This window comes from Bactrocera neohumeralis, unplaced genomic scaffold (assembly GCF_024586455.1).
Source record: "Bactrocera neohumeralis isolate Rockhampton unplaced genomic scaffold, APGP_CSIRO_Bneo_wtdbg2-racon-allhic-juicebox.fasta_v2 cluster11, whole genome shotgun sequence".
NCBI lineage: Eukaryota > Metazoa > Arthropoda > Insecta > Diptera > Tephritidae > Bactrocera > Bactrocera neohumeralis.
The window spans coordinates 23,366,455-23,383,103 of record NW_026089624.1 but is presented as its reverse complement, the minus strand read 5'-3'; positions in this window follow the sequence as shown (position 1 = coordinate 23,383,103).

The following is a 16,649-nucleotide window of genomic DNA, read 5'->3' as shown; positions in this document are numbered from 1 at the left end:
TGTTCAATTATAATCTGATATGAGTGCAGAACATTACACCCAACTCTTTTTTTACACGGTAGATATGTACGTTCCTCAGAAATCCGTATAAAAAAACTGGTAGGCGTTTCCCATAGTAAAATGGGGATACGTTCATTTAAAAACCGTGTATGATGAAATTAAGAACTATATTTACTTCGAAAATCCCTGTAAAAAATGTTGAAAACTATAAAATTTCCCATATGCATACAAATTGTATGTTCATATGGCATTTTATTGAAAATTAAAACTTAAAATACATAATTCATACAGGTGAAAAATTAATATGTAGAGCAAGCAAGAAACAAAAGAAATCTGTTAATCCAGAATTAAGAACATAAAAATTAGAATAGAAATAAGGAAACAATATTTACATAGCTACATAATTATTCGTCACTACTTGGTAACAAGCGCAGTTGTATGCGACGAACTGGGCTAAAGTCGGTATCATCGCTGGAGATATCCATTTCAGCAATGTAAATATCATGAGAACAAAATGTGGAGGTAAGAGTTATCGAATAAGGAGATTTCCCAAATTCCCATTGGGAACGGTAGATTAGAACTGCAACCAAATACGCAGTGCTTCACGAAAAAAACTTGATTAGGTGAGAGTATATTTCTGAAAGTAAAAATTAATTGTTTGAATCATAACTGCCTCAATAATCGAGCTACATTAGTTGACGAAATTAATTAACAATTTACAATTGTCCTCAGACAAATGGATGTAATTTAAATCATTCTATAGTGTCCTTAATGAAAATAAGACGATAATTATCTAGATATATTCCTAAATATATATAATTACATCATATAATCATCGGTTGAGAATTGTGCAACTATTTATTATTATTCAGTGTAATTTCAATCCACCTCAATTATGCAATGGCCCACGTTTGGTAATCAAAAAGATGACAAGAAATATTACATTATTTTAGCAACTATTTTGCCTGAAAATTTTAATCAAAATTAAATTTATCACAAGTATTATCAACTAACAACTTTGAAAATTAATAATTTCTTTCGAGTTGAATATAAAATTAATTAAATAAAAAAATCAATATGTGGCAATATATTTTATGATTATTTGTGCTCAATTACATTTCGAAGAAAATTGGTATTAATTATTTTTTAATTTGGAAGTAATCCACGAGGTTATTTTAATACCGGCAAAAACGTTTTCATTTTTATTTATAAATACAATTTTACTGTATTGAATAGTTAATAACTAATGTATACGTTAGTCACAGCAAAGCGTGCACGGAGTCCTCTAATTATGCATATATTCGAAAAGAGGGAACGGTAACTTAGACTACAGCCAAGCTATAATATCCTTCACAGATTCAACTTTTTCCGAAAAGAAATTGATTTTAATCGGTCAATTTGCATGCAGCTATATGCTATGTGGATCCAATATGAACAATATGTTCAAAAACTGAAGCGTTTTCCTGGACAATAAACCATGACAATATTCGTGAAAAATTCTTGCCAATAAAAAATTTTACTTACAATAACTTGATTTTGATCATTCAGTTTAAATGACAACTATACGCTAGAGTGGTCCAATATTTTTGTATTATTATTTTGAGAAAAAGAGGTGTGTAAAGTTTCAGAGTGATATCTAAAAAAATAGGATTTAGTTCGGGTATATACAGACGGACATACGGATATTTGTTTTGGACGATACAAACTTTGGTGCAAACTTAATATGCTTTGTTCAATGTATTAAAAAATGTAATATATTGTTGGAAGTTATTTTCCATTTGCATAATAATTGATATATGCAATACCATGTTCAGATCGACACTTAATCACACGATTTCGGCTGTTGAGTGGTTTTTCCCACTAATCTTATAAATTTATCAAGATTTCGCCATACAAATATGACAGTTCAAAATCACTTCATCGGAGTGATTTGAAACTGATCCACGTTAAGTCTCTGTGTGCGACTCTGATTTTGCGCCTTCTACTTGTCAGCACTGGAAATCTATTACGTTATCACAGCTGATTTAGACACTACAAAGGGGAAAAAATGTAAATAAACAAATTTTTATTAGAGCAATGAATCTAATTTCTGCTGATACGCTGATTGGGAGAAGTTTCAGACACATTGCGAGATAAATGGCAATAACACCCCAATATCTGACAACCCTAACCAAGAAAGTGCGAGGTTAACAAAAATTATCCGTTCAGCAGCGAATGTTAGCATTCCCCATACAAAGCCAACAGCAAGTTCAAAGAGTGTTCCTTGGTGGAATATAGAAATCGCTGAATTGCGGGCAAAAAAACAGACAGCTTGGTATGAATACAAACGCGCTCGATCACTAGTCAACTTAATATCTTTCAGGAAAGCCAATGCTCTTTTCCGTCGGTCCGCGAAACAGGCCAAGCGTAAATGTTTTCAGGATTTCACAAGCAAAATAAATCCTTCGTCTAGTCCTAAGTTAAAATGGAACGCTTTAAAAAAACTTTCTGGAGTGCCTAGAAATCTAACCATTCAGTGCGTAAAGGGGCCAACAGGTTTGGTAACCAATCCATCCGATATTTCCGAGTTACTTGCAAACCACTATTCTGAAACAAGCTCAGATATTTCATTCAGCACACAGTTTCAAACCTCTAAAACCACCACACTGTCCGACACTTCCTACTCTGTCTCCCCTCTTTCTTTTTCTGCTAAACAAATAGAAACCAGCATTTCACTGTCTGAATTCGAGTTCGTTGCATCTACCATTAAGGGTAAGTTTCCGGGGCAAGATAAAATTTCTTATCCAATTATCAGACATATGCCGAAAAGTCTCAAGCTCCGATTGGTAAAGCTTTACTGGTGTCTACCCCCAATTTTGGAAAACGTCCTGTGTTATACCAATACTTAAACCACACAAATCCTCCGATGAACTTGCTAACTTTAGGCCGATTTCCTTCCTTCCATGTATGGGCAAAATTTTGGAAAAGATCGTGGCTAACCGCTTGATGTGGTATGCTCAGCGAAACATGTTCATATCACCGAATCAAGTCGCCTACAAAAAAGGTCGAGGCACGTTAGATGCTTTAATCCAACTAGACTACTTCATTACTTACGCTTTGTCCAGCAAAACCACGTGTCCGTACAATCTCTGGACTTTCACAGAGCCTTCGACAAAATTGGAGCCCATAATATTAATCGAAAACTTAGAAAATGGAAAATAGGCCAGAATATGATACGTTTTATTACTAACTTTCTCACAAACAGAAAACTCAAAGTCAACGTAAATGGTTTTCTTTCTTCAACACTCCCGCTTTCTAATGGCACGCCGCAAGGCTCACCTCTTTCAGCCTTCCTTTTTATCATTGCTTTCGATGATATTAGTAGGATGATAAAAAATTACATAGGAGTTGAGCACCAGATCTATGCTGACGATGTTCTAATCTACCCAAAAGTCTCTAACGTTAATTTAGCTCAATCCTTATTTACTAATATACTCGCCAGAATTGAGACTTGGTCACTGGAGTCTGGTGCTTCACTTTCCTTAGACAAAACACATATCCTTCATGTATGTAGGAAGAAAAATTGCAACGGTATTTCACTTACCCACAACCAAACTAACATTGAATGTAAAACACAGCTGAAAATACTAGGATTAATTTTTGACTCTAAGTATAACTTTAATGCTCACTGTAAATATATCAGAAACTCGTTAATGACACGATTAAATATTATTAAATATCTCTCGTCTAAGCATTCATTTATTCATCCGAACACACTAATCAATGTTGTCAGAGCTCTGCTAACTTCAAAAATAGATTATGGGCTCCGCATCTATGGCAATTGCTCCAAAAGCAGTATCAACCTTTTAAATGCACCATACCATTGCGCAATACGGCGAAGTCTCCGGGCCTTTCCAACCTCGCCAATAAAAACGATAATGGCTGAATCTGGTTTACCAACTATTCAAAATAAAATTATAGATTCTTCGCTCCAAATTCTTGCGAAAACGGCTGAGAACACCAACCCATTACTAAATACAACTATAACGTATGCCACAAAAAAAAGAAAAATTCCAAGAATACAATCGGCTATTTCGAGATGCTTAAGTTTCGCTGCAGAAAATAATATTTTACGTAACGCAACATGCAAATTCACTTCTCGACATCCTCCCTGTCTGATCAATGATAAAATCCTACAGAATAAGCTTATGTTTTTGTCCAAGCAAAACACACCAAACGAAGTCTTTCAACAAACCTTTGCTGAACTGGAATCTAATTATACAAATAATGGCTGGAAGTTATCGTTTACGGATGGCTCCAAGTCCATCGATTCCACTTCGTTAGCAGTTGTCACTGCAACAGGGGAAATTATTTGCAATTGGCTTCTCCCCTCAACGAGCTCTGTATTTACCGCTGAAGGAGCTGCTATCCTTCATGCAGTTAATTACGCAAAAAAGACGAAAGGAAAGTTCCTCATCTGTACCGACAGCAAATCGTGTATGTCTGCAATAACGTCTCCTTCCAATCGCAATCCCATAATAGAAGTTATCAGGGATGCGGTCATTGGTGCCCCTCAGAAAATCCAAGTAATGTGGATCCCTGGCCATGCTGGTATTACAGGCAGACCTCGCTGCGAAAAATGTAGCCAGAACTCCTGCCTTAACATACTACGTCTCAACCAAGCAAGACATTTCTAACCTTATTAAGCACAAAAGGCATCAAAAAAACGCAAGCGAATGGAAAACATTTAAACATCACTACGCGGTCATAAACCTAGCCAGAAATCCAATAATCTACTCGTCAACAGTTCCAACTAGCGCAATGAAGACATATACTCGATTAAGGATTGGACCACTTCATAACACAAACACTTACTATCACCCATCCATTTGTCCGATGCTCCACTCAACAGCCCAAAACTCTGGCAACATTGATCTCATAAAACTACTAAGTGAACCTTCAGAAAAAAACGTTATGATTGTATATAGATTCTTAAAAACCAACGATTTGTTAAAACATATTTAAGCAACTTACATCTTTACTAACCCTTAGCAAATAGAATTTTTCACCTAGTTATAATTACAAGGCGGCTGAAGGCCTCGTAGCCAGTGCTGCGTTTATGTATTTATATAATAAAACTCTTTTTGTTATATGAATTATTATAAATAAATAAATAAATAAAATTTCTGCTGAAAACCGACTTCCCAAATGAAAAAATCCGTCCATTATTTCCATTATATGGAAAATATTTAAAAGAATACGGATGTTAATACAAAATACTATATGACAATGTTTTCTTTTGATAAATATTGAGCGATGTAAATTCTTGAATGGCAAAAACAGCTGTTTTTAATCTTTTCAACGGCAGTAAAAACACTGTTGGGTTATGAAATGCTTAAATATAATCTAATCTTTTAAATTTTCGGTCTGAACATGGTATAAGCTTATATAAATATACAAAATGATAATGAAACGGAAAAAACATGAATTACGCTCTAAAAATGTGTTTGCAGTCCGCTATATGTATCTATGCTTAACATATTTAAAGCGCAAAGTGCTTCGATGTCAAAATTGAATGAATGCAATAATGAATAGCTTAGCAACATGAACTATATAGAAATCAATATTAATAAACACAAATGTAGAACGGCTGACCGAACAGTGCGGCGAAGAAAGCAACCAGACACAACATGGGCGATAGCCAGCGGAATTTGGCAGGGTTGTTCAATTACAAAACTTGTACAAAATCTTAAAATATACGGAAGGAACTACGTAGGCATATACGAAAGGGGTAACATATAACAGAAATGTCTCTCACTGCTCATTGTTGTTGTGTATGGTACTGCATGTGGAGTTGATGGGTGAAATCGAATTGGATAGACTTGACCACTGGTCAAAAGTACATGGAGAGCGACAACAACAGTAAAAGTATTTTAAAAAGGTCACCAATAACCAGTTTAAGAAGGTTTGTAAAGAAATACAATGAAAGCTTAGTCAGAGAAAAGGATGCGTTCGAATAATGACAAATTATGCAGGCACACAGTTAAAAAGGCCGCTATCGGAATAAGTTGTATGTGGACCGGTTTGTGCTTGAGTACCCTGCATAATCAAATGATAATAACTTTAAAGCCTTCAAATTTGCCTGACCACTGGTCACTTTGAATAGTCTGGGAAAGAAAACAAGTTTCTCAATTCTATAAGATTTGCGGTCTGGACAGAAGTAGTTAAAAACCTGATTGAAGTCTGTAAGCAACAAAGTGTATTTCTCGCATATGTATGTAACGTGGCCGTAAGCTGGCCATTACAGGATTTACACGCTACGAAAACGTTAAAAAAACTATAAATTTACAAATACGTAAAATAGAAATTAACAAAACAAATGGGGTCCTTATTTGCATAAAAATATAAAAGAGTTAGAAGCACTAGAAAGTTTTAAGAGCTATACAGACTTTTTAAAAAGTTTTCGATGTGGTTTTAGTCCTATTTCACCCATTTTCGTGATGACGTGATTTCACCAAAAAATGGGCGGTGCCATGCCCATCGTTCAGTGGCGTAGCTATAACTTCGAGCGCCCGGGGCCAAGGATGTTCTGCCGCCCCCCTTTATCTACCTACCTACAAGTTTCATGTGGTGGTTCGAACAAAAGTGAATTAAAAAAAAAAAATTTGATATTACGTATATAAAATTTAGGAACTAGAAGCCACGCAAATTCTGAAGTTCCAAAATTCTCACAATACAGTTTTAAGGAAATTGATAGTAAATTTACAAGACATCTTATTAAAAGCCGTAGAAAAAACCCATTTTCGCCCTATATCTTGTACACTTTTGACACAATTTGCAGGAATTTTTGCCCGACTTGGAGTTTTTAAATACCATTTTTGAAAATTTCTAGAAATAAAAGTATTTGTTACATCAAAGCATAGGCATAGCTAGACAAAGCTAGAAAAGTGCATCTTTAAGTTCTGTCACTATTTTTAAGAAAGATGTAAGCCAAAAGATAAAAGACAAATTCAAAGACTGAAGAGTATTCGAGTAAAAATTAATATTTTTCATTGTTATTCAGATTATTACATTGTGAGTGTACAACTCTTTATCTTTTATAATAAATTTTGTAAAAAAAATGTTGAAGTATTTTTCTGAATATTAAAAAACAGCGAATATCGACACCATGCCAAATGCAACAGTTTTCCATACAAGCCCTTGATCCCGATCGTTCGGTTTGTATGGCAGCTATATGCTATAGTGAGCCGATCTGAACAATTTCTTCCGATATTACATTATTTCCATGAACAATAACTCATACCAAATTTCGTGAAGATGCCACCTCAAATGAGGAAATTTCCCATGCAAGCATTTGATTCCGATCATTCAGTTTGTATGGCAGCTATATGCTATAGTTAACCGATCTGAACAATTTCTTTGGAGATTACATTGTTGCTTTAGAAAATAATCTATACCAAATTTTTGTGAAGATACATTGTCAAATGCAAAAGTTTTCCATACCAGCACTAGATTCCAATCGTTCAGTTTGTATGGCAGCTATTTGCAATAGTTAACCAATCTGAACAATTTCTTCGGATATTACATAGTTGTCTTAAAAAATATTCTATACCAAATTGCGTGAAGATACCACGTCAAAAGCAAAAGTTTTCCATACCAGCTCAAGATTCCGAAGAAAAAACGTTAACTTCGGCTGCACCGAAGCAAATACATACACCCTTCACAGGTGCATTTTTTTTAGTAACTACGAGTTCAGTTTGTATGGAAGCTATATGCTATAGTAATTCGATTTGAACAATTTTTTCGGATATTATATTACAACCTTAACCAGTAGTTCATGTCGAATTTCGTGAAGATACTACGTCAAATGCGAAAGTTTTCCGTACAAGCCCTTAATTCCGAGCATCCGGTTTGTGGCAGCTATATGCTATAGTTCACCGATCTGAACAATTTCTTTCGATATTACATTATTTCTATAAACAATAACTCATACCAAATTTCGTGAAGATATATCGCTAAATGTGAAAAATTTTCCATACAAGATTTTGTTTCCGATCGTTCAGCTTGTATGGAAGCTATATGTTATAGAGGTCCGATGTGGGCGGTTCCGACAAATGAGCAGCTTCTTAAAGAGAAAATGACGTTTGCAAAATTTCAAAACGATATCTTAAAAACTGAGGGACTAGTTCGTGTATATACCGACGGACAGACGGACATGGCTAAATCGACTCAGCTCAACATACTGATCTTTTGTATATATACTTTACAGGGTCTCCGACGCATCATTCTGGGTTTTACATACTTCGTGATAAACTTAATACCCTGTTCAGGGTATAAAAATGGAGAATAAAAATAAACGGTGACAAATCGGTTCATGGAAATTTTATTAACAAAACAAGTAAGGAAGGGCTAAGTTTGGGTGCAACCGAACATATTATACTCTTGCAACTTGCAAGAATCAAAGCCTGGAAAATACTTTATGGTGTGAAACGTCACCCTGAGGTCGAAATGCAAGCAGAAAAGTGAAAACCGTTGTATGTAGTATATGGAAGTTGGGATAGTATCGACATGCTATTAACATGTACATATGTACTTACTAAGAATCTTATATAGTAAAGTCCGCCGGATGTTCGAAAATCCTGATATTAGTTTTATGAGGTGTAAGTCAAGTTTCCCCTCATTTGTTTTATCCACAAAGATTCACTATTATGCCTAAAAGCCCCTCTCGCATTTTTATTGAGATAACTCACATATTGGCCGATACATGCTGCACAAAGTTCGCAAATGTTTATATTATATTATGTACATATATGGGGGCTAAGAGAAGTATCGGCCGATTCTACCCTTTTAAACATACCATAAGATATTAATTATTCCTGAATCTCAATTATATATCTTACACATTGACCGATAATTTCGAACAAAAGTCAACTATAGGTACTGGGGTCCAAATATTCGGTGCCTACGGGCTGGAACAGTTTTTGTTGGGTTTAAACAATTTTTGGTCATAAGGTGGCATACACTGAAGTCATTATTCGTGCAAAATTTAATCTCGTTATATTAATTGCTTTTTGATTTGTGTACTGGAAAGTAAAAGAATAAAGTGGAATTTAAAGTTGTACTACATGGGTAGTAGGCGTGGTTATTGTATGGGGAGTGAGCGGAGTTATCCTCCGATTTCATCTTTTTTCTCACTGTCGGTAGAAGTTCTTATAAGATTTCTACTTAGCAAATTTGCTTGTTGTAGCTTAAGTGGTTTAGGAGACATGTACATTAAATTTGTTAGAGGGCGGGGCCTTACCCAATTTTTCACAATGTGGCAAATTAGCACAACGATGGTTGTGCCATACGTTTTAAGAGCGGTAAGGGGACAAAAAATTCAATATCCTTGGAATGGTGGAATGAACAAAAATTTTTTTTCAACTTATTAAAGGTGAATATTTTCCGTGTTGTGTCACAAACTTTTCAGTTTTTTTAGCATGAAAAACACTTAAAAAATTTCAATTGTTTAACAAAAAATTATGTAAAATATTATTATTTAAACAAATGGATCCGAAAAAAATATTTATAATATAGCACGAACATTTTTCTTTTATTTCACAAAATTTTATCGATTTATCTCCAGTAGTTCATGAGAAAATAATTTTACAATTTTATCATCCTCTAAATTTCAACCTTCAATAACTTGAACAAAAAAAGAATATATCTTATCTATAAAAATGAATCGCAAAATGTGTTGCTAAGTGCATAACTCAACAACGCCTGAATCAATTTGGCCAATTCTTTTTTCTAAATGTTCGTTGAGGTTCAAGGATAGTTTTTACGGCAATAAAATTTCGAATAATTGCGGGAAAACCCCTAAAAACAGCTCTTTTCTTTTTCTCATACAAACGAATGATTGTTTGGTAACTCTAAGAGAACGGCTGCACGAATCTTGATGAAATTTGCAGAGGTTGTTCGTTGTGGATTGGGGAAGGTTTGGAAATAAAAATATTTTTGGCTTTTCATGAGGAAAGGTCAAAAAATTGGACAATTCCAAAATGTAACTTTTTTCCATACAATTTTTTTTTTAAATTTTTGTTTGTTTTGTTTTTCAATATTTTGATTTTTAAATTATTTGAATCGTTCAATTTCGGTCGCTTGCTTTTTTTCCGGCTATTCAAAATAAAAATTATTGAAAATGATTCTGAGAAAACTTTATGTGCGTTCCACATAATGTGATCAATTGCAGATTGAAATTTGTTATGAAGCCACGAAGATGTCGCTCTAATATCGGTCGACGTTCTTTTTGCCATGAACGTATGGCAGCCCAAGGCAAGGCAAGAAATATTCCCAGGATGCGATGACATACATACGTGTGGAATTATGCATCGCGGACAATCGGCAAGCGATCGTCACGATGTCACAGCACGACTTTTTAAACAATATTTGCGATGTTTGATGGACTTTATCTTGAAGCAACGTGTGGTATATGTGGTGCTGTTAGATGCCAGATGTACTCTGTTGAGTGGCAAAAGAGAGGTTTGCCACACGCCACATTCTTCTTTGGATGGTGGATGGTGGTTATCAAATTGATGAACTCATTTCTGCGGAAATTCCTGATGCAGAGAAAGATCCAGTATTATACGAAGTGGTGAAAATCAATATGGTTCATGAACCTTGCGGACACCACAATCCCACTTCGGGTTGTATGTCTGACAATAAATGCACGACACACTAACTAAATGCTTTTCTTTCGGAACCACAAACTAGAAATGATGGATATCCACTCTATCGGCGTCGCTTACAACACGACAATGGCAGAACATTCAGCATTCAATTTAGAAGAGTGAATATCGAAGTTGACAACACATGGATCGTACTATATTTACCATTATTGTGTAATTCACATTCAAAACCCATGTATGTATGAGTATTGCAGTTTGGTGTAATCGCTAAAATACGTTCGTAAGTACGTCACCAAAGGAAGCAACATGGCGGTTATTGGTATTGAACGAGATGAGATCAGCAAGTATCAAATCGGTCGATACGTGAACTGCAATAAAGCACTTTGCAGGATATTTACTTTTGCAATTCTTGAACGTTTTCCGACTGTTGCGCGTCTCGCAGTTAATTTAGAGAATGGTCAAAGAATGTATTTCAACCCAGAGAATACAGTACAGCCCGTGGAAACACCGCCAGCAACAAAATTAACATTTACGAGTTTTTGCTCAACTTTCGTCAGTGATCCGTTTGCGAATAGTACATACATTGCGCTATTCGGAAATACCTTGATATTATACATAGTTATGCAGAAAGCAAGGTAAACCAGTAGATGGACATCCAGGTGTGTTATCAACTAATGCATTAGGACGAATTTACACAATCCACCCGAAAAACGACGGTTGTTTCTACCTTCGGTTGCCATTGATTAATGTACGCGGTTCAACTTTATTTAAGTCATTGGGTACTGTGAATGGTACGGTGTGTGCAAGTTTTGGAGAGGACATTTTACATCGTCTTCGCTTAAAATTGGATATGGGTCAATTCCGGTTGATACTTCCGGTGGTTTGATATCAATTCCATCTGCCGTTTATCAATTCACGAAAGATGAACTCATCACGAATGTTCGGACATTGGCCAAATTATTGTAACTCCTTAAGTGCACGCGCAATGTTTGTTGCCAAAAATACCGATGTTGTTGACTTAAGCTGGAATTCAAAGTCAAATTCCGGGAGAATTGCGCTCATACAAATCGATCGATCGTATTGACAATGAAGACGACGCCGTGGATTATCCAGTGGCTTGGTATGCCACCGCATCAGTTACGTCCTAAAGTTGGATCTGTCGTTATTATGTGTTATGTTATGTTATGTGTAATGAAACCCAACTGATTGTGACGCACCTATCTAATACAAGTGGACAGAATGCTTGATTCTACGAATTCTTTTGAGTTCTATCGATTTGCCATTTCGGTTCAAACGCATTCCGTTTCCAGTGAAAATTGCATTTGAGATGACAATCAACAGGACACAAGGATAGTCGCATAGTGTGTGGCATACATTTGGAAATGCTATGGTTTTCACACGGCCAGATATACGAGTTGGAAAACCATCTTTCCGGAACAGACACCAAAAATTTTTGCTTAACAAGCTGCATTACATTGAAAAAAAAATGAAATGATATATTTAACTTTCTTTTTTTTTCAAAACACATAATTTCAGACAGGACTAGGCTGCGGGGTCAGCTAGTAGTATATACAGTTTGTTGAGTTGTAGAATAATGTTGAATAATGTTGAATTTCAAAAAGCTTTTGGAAGTTTGGAAAGAATGTATGTCAGATGGAATTTAAAATTGTGTTATGTGAAGAGTAGAGCGTGACATTCATTGTACTCTTTAATATGACCAAACATCAGCTTTGTTAAAATACTTTCGAAACTCTTCTAATTTTCGTTCCCGCATTACCTTACTAACGTCGTTGCTATCTTCGCTGGACTTATTGGCTCTCGATCTCATGTAAAGATGAATAAGACCATCTTTAAGTCATCTTAAGTTGACAGCTTGCCGTCAACCTCTCTCTCTAACGTCGCTTTTAGTATTAAATAATTAATACGAAAGCTTATATTTTCATTGGTGCAGAGGTATGGAAGAATTAAAGTGAGGAGGTGTTTCTTTGCAGCAAAATTCTCAACTTGGTTTATTTCTTATGTTTCTGGTTTCTTTCTTTTTTAATTTAAATAATATTAGTTCATTTAAACTTTAAAATGCCAATTCATATGCGTTTACGTAACGGAAGTAGGTAAATAAATAATGCATATACATACTTACATGCATACATATCATCTACGACGTACCCAAGAACGTATACTAGCGTCAGTTTATATTCGAAAAGTCCAATCCGTGCCGTCACTCCATTACTTTACGGTTTTCGTTATCCACCAGTGCCAAGATTTTTATTTTCCTCATTTTGCCCGCATTCGATTTTTGCGTTTCGTGTACCTTCAAATATTATTTCATGGCACACATAAGTACATATGTATTTAGCTGCACACAGGCTTCTACAAAAATGACTTCACGAATGCAGTGTGTGTTGAGACGTTTCCCCTTCGGTACTATGTGCACCCTTGGCGACTTACTTTACTTCGATTATCTGTATATATTTTTGTTATTTTATTCAAACCCGCTACGCCAAACAGGTTAACAGTTATGTATGTATGTATATGTATGTATGCCATCGGCAACTACGTTATAAAAAATCTTAAAATTATTAACAATATTATTATATATTATCGACCGTAGACAAGAAATAAAGGAAAATGTAGTGTAGACACTAAAATAAATAATAATGACGAAATATACTTATGTATGAGCATATGCATAACGAAAGTTATTGTATCTATCCTATATAATTATAAATAGAGTATTCCCCGCTTAATTGACCACCAGTAAATTGATTTTCACGCTTATTTGAACCACCTCATCGGTCAGAAATAAGGGTTATTGAAAAACAAAATTTCGTTAAATTTTCCCCTATAAATCGTAAATTCCTGATGGTCATTTGCGCTTTGGCAACGGAATATCGCAATCGATGGTACGATGAGCTGTACGAGGTTTACGACGAAATTGACATACATAGTTCAGCGAATTAAGAGACAGCGGCTGCGCTATAACCACGTAAGCGGTGTCTACACTATTAAAGAAGAAAAAGAAGAACCGCATAAAAAACTTTCGCCAAAAAATAAACTGGCACATCGCACATACTTATTTCGCAGCATTTGTAATAAGCAGAAGTTGACTTCTCTGCAAAGCAATTGGAAACATATGTTTATTGGTGAAGATATTTAGCATGGTTTTGATGTTGAGAAGCAAGATGGTCATTAAATAATTAAATTTAAAATACGTACAAGAATTTCAAACATATTTATATTCAGAAAACAATAATCGCATTTAATTTCACATAGATAGAAACTACGAAGAGTATTTAAATTGTAAAGAATTTTTCGGTTTAAAGTTAAAAATATTACATATAATAAACATCATTACCAAAAAGTAATTAAATACTTACAGCACGCAGATGAATCTTTTTCAATTGATTAGGTTTTCCAATTGAGCTGGACACCTACAATTGAACGAATTGCTCATTTAAACAAGTATCGGTTATTTGATTCCCCAGTTAATTGATTCAAAAATTTTGAAACTTTTGAACTTGAAAATATTTTAAAGTGATTTCAGCAGCAAGTTTTCGTCTGAAGATAGAAAATATGTGAAAACACTTTCCTAGTATCATAGGAAAGCTTAAGAAGAATAAAATCATTCCAGAATAAATTGCACGATAGTTTTTGAGATTTTCAGGGCTTAAAAAATATTTCCGGAAATCGGAAGAACGTACGTGAACGAGACTTTTGTCAATAGGAACTCAGTTGGAAAGGTTATATAAACGTGGTTAGAGAAGTTTGATATTTTGTAGTTGGCTACTACTCACTATCTTTAGAATCTTTTAGCTCGTGCTTCGTTGTGTTTCCTTTTTGTTAATACCAGTATTTTCACAGTTAAACAAATAAAGCCTTGTAAGACTGCAATAATTACTTAAAAACGGTATATAATAATAAGAATAATTTTATTTATCAAAATTTATGGTTATGGCCCTTCAGATGTATTATCTATATTAGCATTAAGGATAAAGCATGAGCCAAGTCTTTTAAAATCAAACTTACTAAATTCTGTCTATTATATATTTTATTATAACTTTCTTTATTAAGTTTTTAAAAGTCTAACTCTGCTATTTAGTAAGTTAACTTAAACGCCTTATATTCACATGGCTTTGCTTCCATATTAGTCTATGAGTTAGCATTTCGTTTCCTATTGGGTATACAAATGCTCGTTCGCTATTTTCTTACGCGCTTTACTGCCGTCTCACAACGACCCATTAGTTAAGGTTTGCTCCTTGCGTTTACTACTGTTGTAGCTGCAGCAGCTGTAGCTGCCTTCTTTGAGGCGCTGTCGCTGATGTTCGCGTATTTGCTACGCTTACTAAGCTCCGCCCTATTTTCCTCTTCTTCTTCGACTACACCGCCCTTATTTTTTTAATTTTCATATTTGTGTAGTTGAGAGTGCGGTTGTCGGTACCCCTCTTTATATGTGGCTGTCACAGTGTTAGCTATACATAGCAAATCCAAAACTGTTCTTTTCTCTTTCGGCATTTTTTGCTCTCTGCTAATTTTTATATTTTGTTAACTTCTTATTCGCTTTGAGTCGCGTTTTTCTTTCCATTTTTATGTGTACAAATATGCATAGTCAAGGGAAGCTATCATGCGCTAATTCGTATATTCTACCGCTATACTACAGCGTCTCCATTGTAGAGTGTATTTTTATACTCTCACATCAGGTCGCACGAGAGTACAATTGTCTTGTTCTCCTATTTGATCAGGATGGCGAAACGAGTTAAATTCTAGATGTGTGTTCATCCAGGACTCCTTTCCATATATTACAATTTTAAATTCCTTATGATTGTTTTACTTTATACTACATACAAGTATGTAAATCAATCATCTATGAAGTTGTCAGAATAACAATCAGAGCTTTTCCTGTCTAAAAATGATAAAATCTATCCATATCTTGAATATGTGAACCCAAGTGTTTGTGACTTTTTACATATAATACAATACTTTAAATTTGGAAAAAATATCTCAGACATGTAGTAAAATTTATTGATTAAACTAAGTAAGTGTACGTTTTATATGACTGCAATCTATACACGGTTTCATCGAATAAACAATGTTGTATTCTGACGCAACATTTTTTGATAAACATTTTGCTAACGTAAAAAAAGGGCTATACCAGTATGACACTTTCAAAAAAAAATGTTTTTTATTTGCTTTTTCGATAATATATATTTCCAAAAATACCCAGTGAAATAGGCAAGGTCGTATTTAATTACGTTTTGGATGGCAGCGTTCTAAAGAATGACCGCTCGCAGGTATAATCATATCGGGTGATTTTTTAAGAGCTTGATAACTTTTTTAAAAAAAAAAAACGCATAAAATTTGCAAAATCTCATCGGTTCTTTATTTGAAACGTTAGATTGGTTCATGACATTTACTTTTTGAAGATAATTTCATTTAAATATTGACCGCGGCTGCGTCTTAGGTGGTCCATTCGGAAAGTCCAATTTTGGGCAACTTTTTCGAGCATTTCGGCCGTAATAGCCCGAATTTCTTCGGAAATGTTGTCTTCCAAAGCTGGAATAGTTGCTGGCTTATTTCTGTAGACTTTAGACTTGACGTAGCCCCACAAAAAATAGTCTAAAGGCGTGAAATCGCATGATCTTGGTGGCCAACTGCCCATGCATCCCGAAAAATGCACTGTTTGGTGTGGTTTGTACGCTGGTGGAATCATTGGACCGTATTTTTTCAAAGATGCTGTTGGACGCAACGTTACGGTGAATGGCGATCGCTATCGTTCGATGCTAACAAACTTTTTGTTGCCAAAAATGGAAGAACTGAACTTGTTTGGCATGTGGTTTCAACAAGATGGCGCTACATGCCACACAGCTCGCGATTCTATGGCCATTTTGAGGGAAAACTTCGGAGAACAATTCATCTCAAGAAATGGACCCGTAAGTTGGCCACCAAGATCATGCGATTTAACGCCTTTAGACTATTTTTGTGGGGCTACGTCAAGTCTAAAGTCTA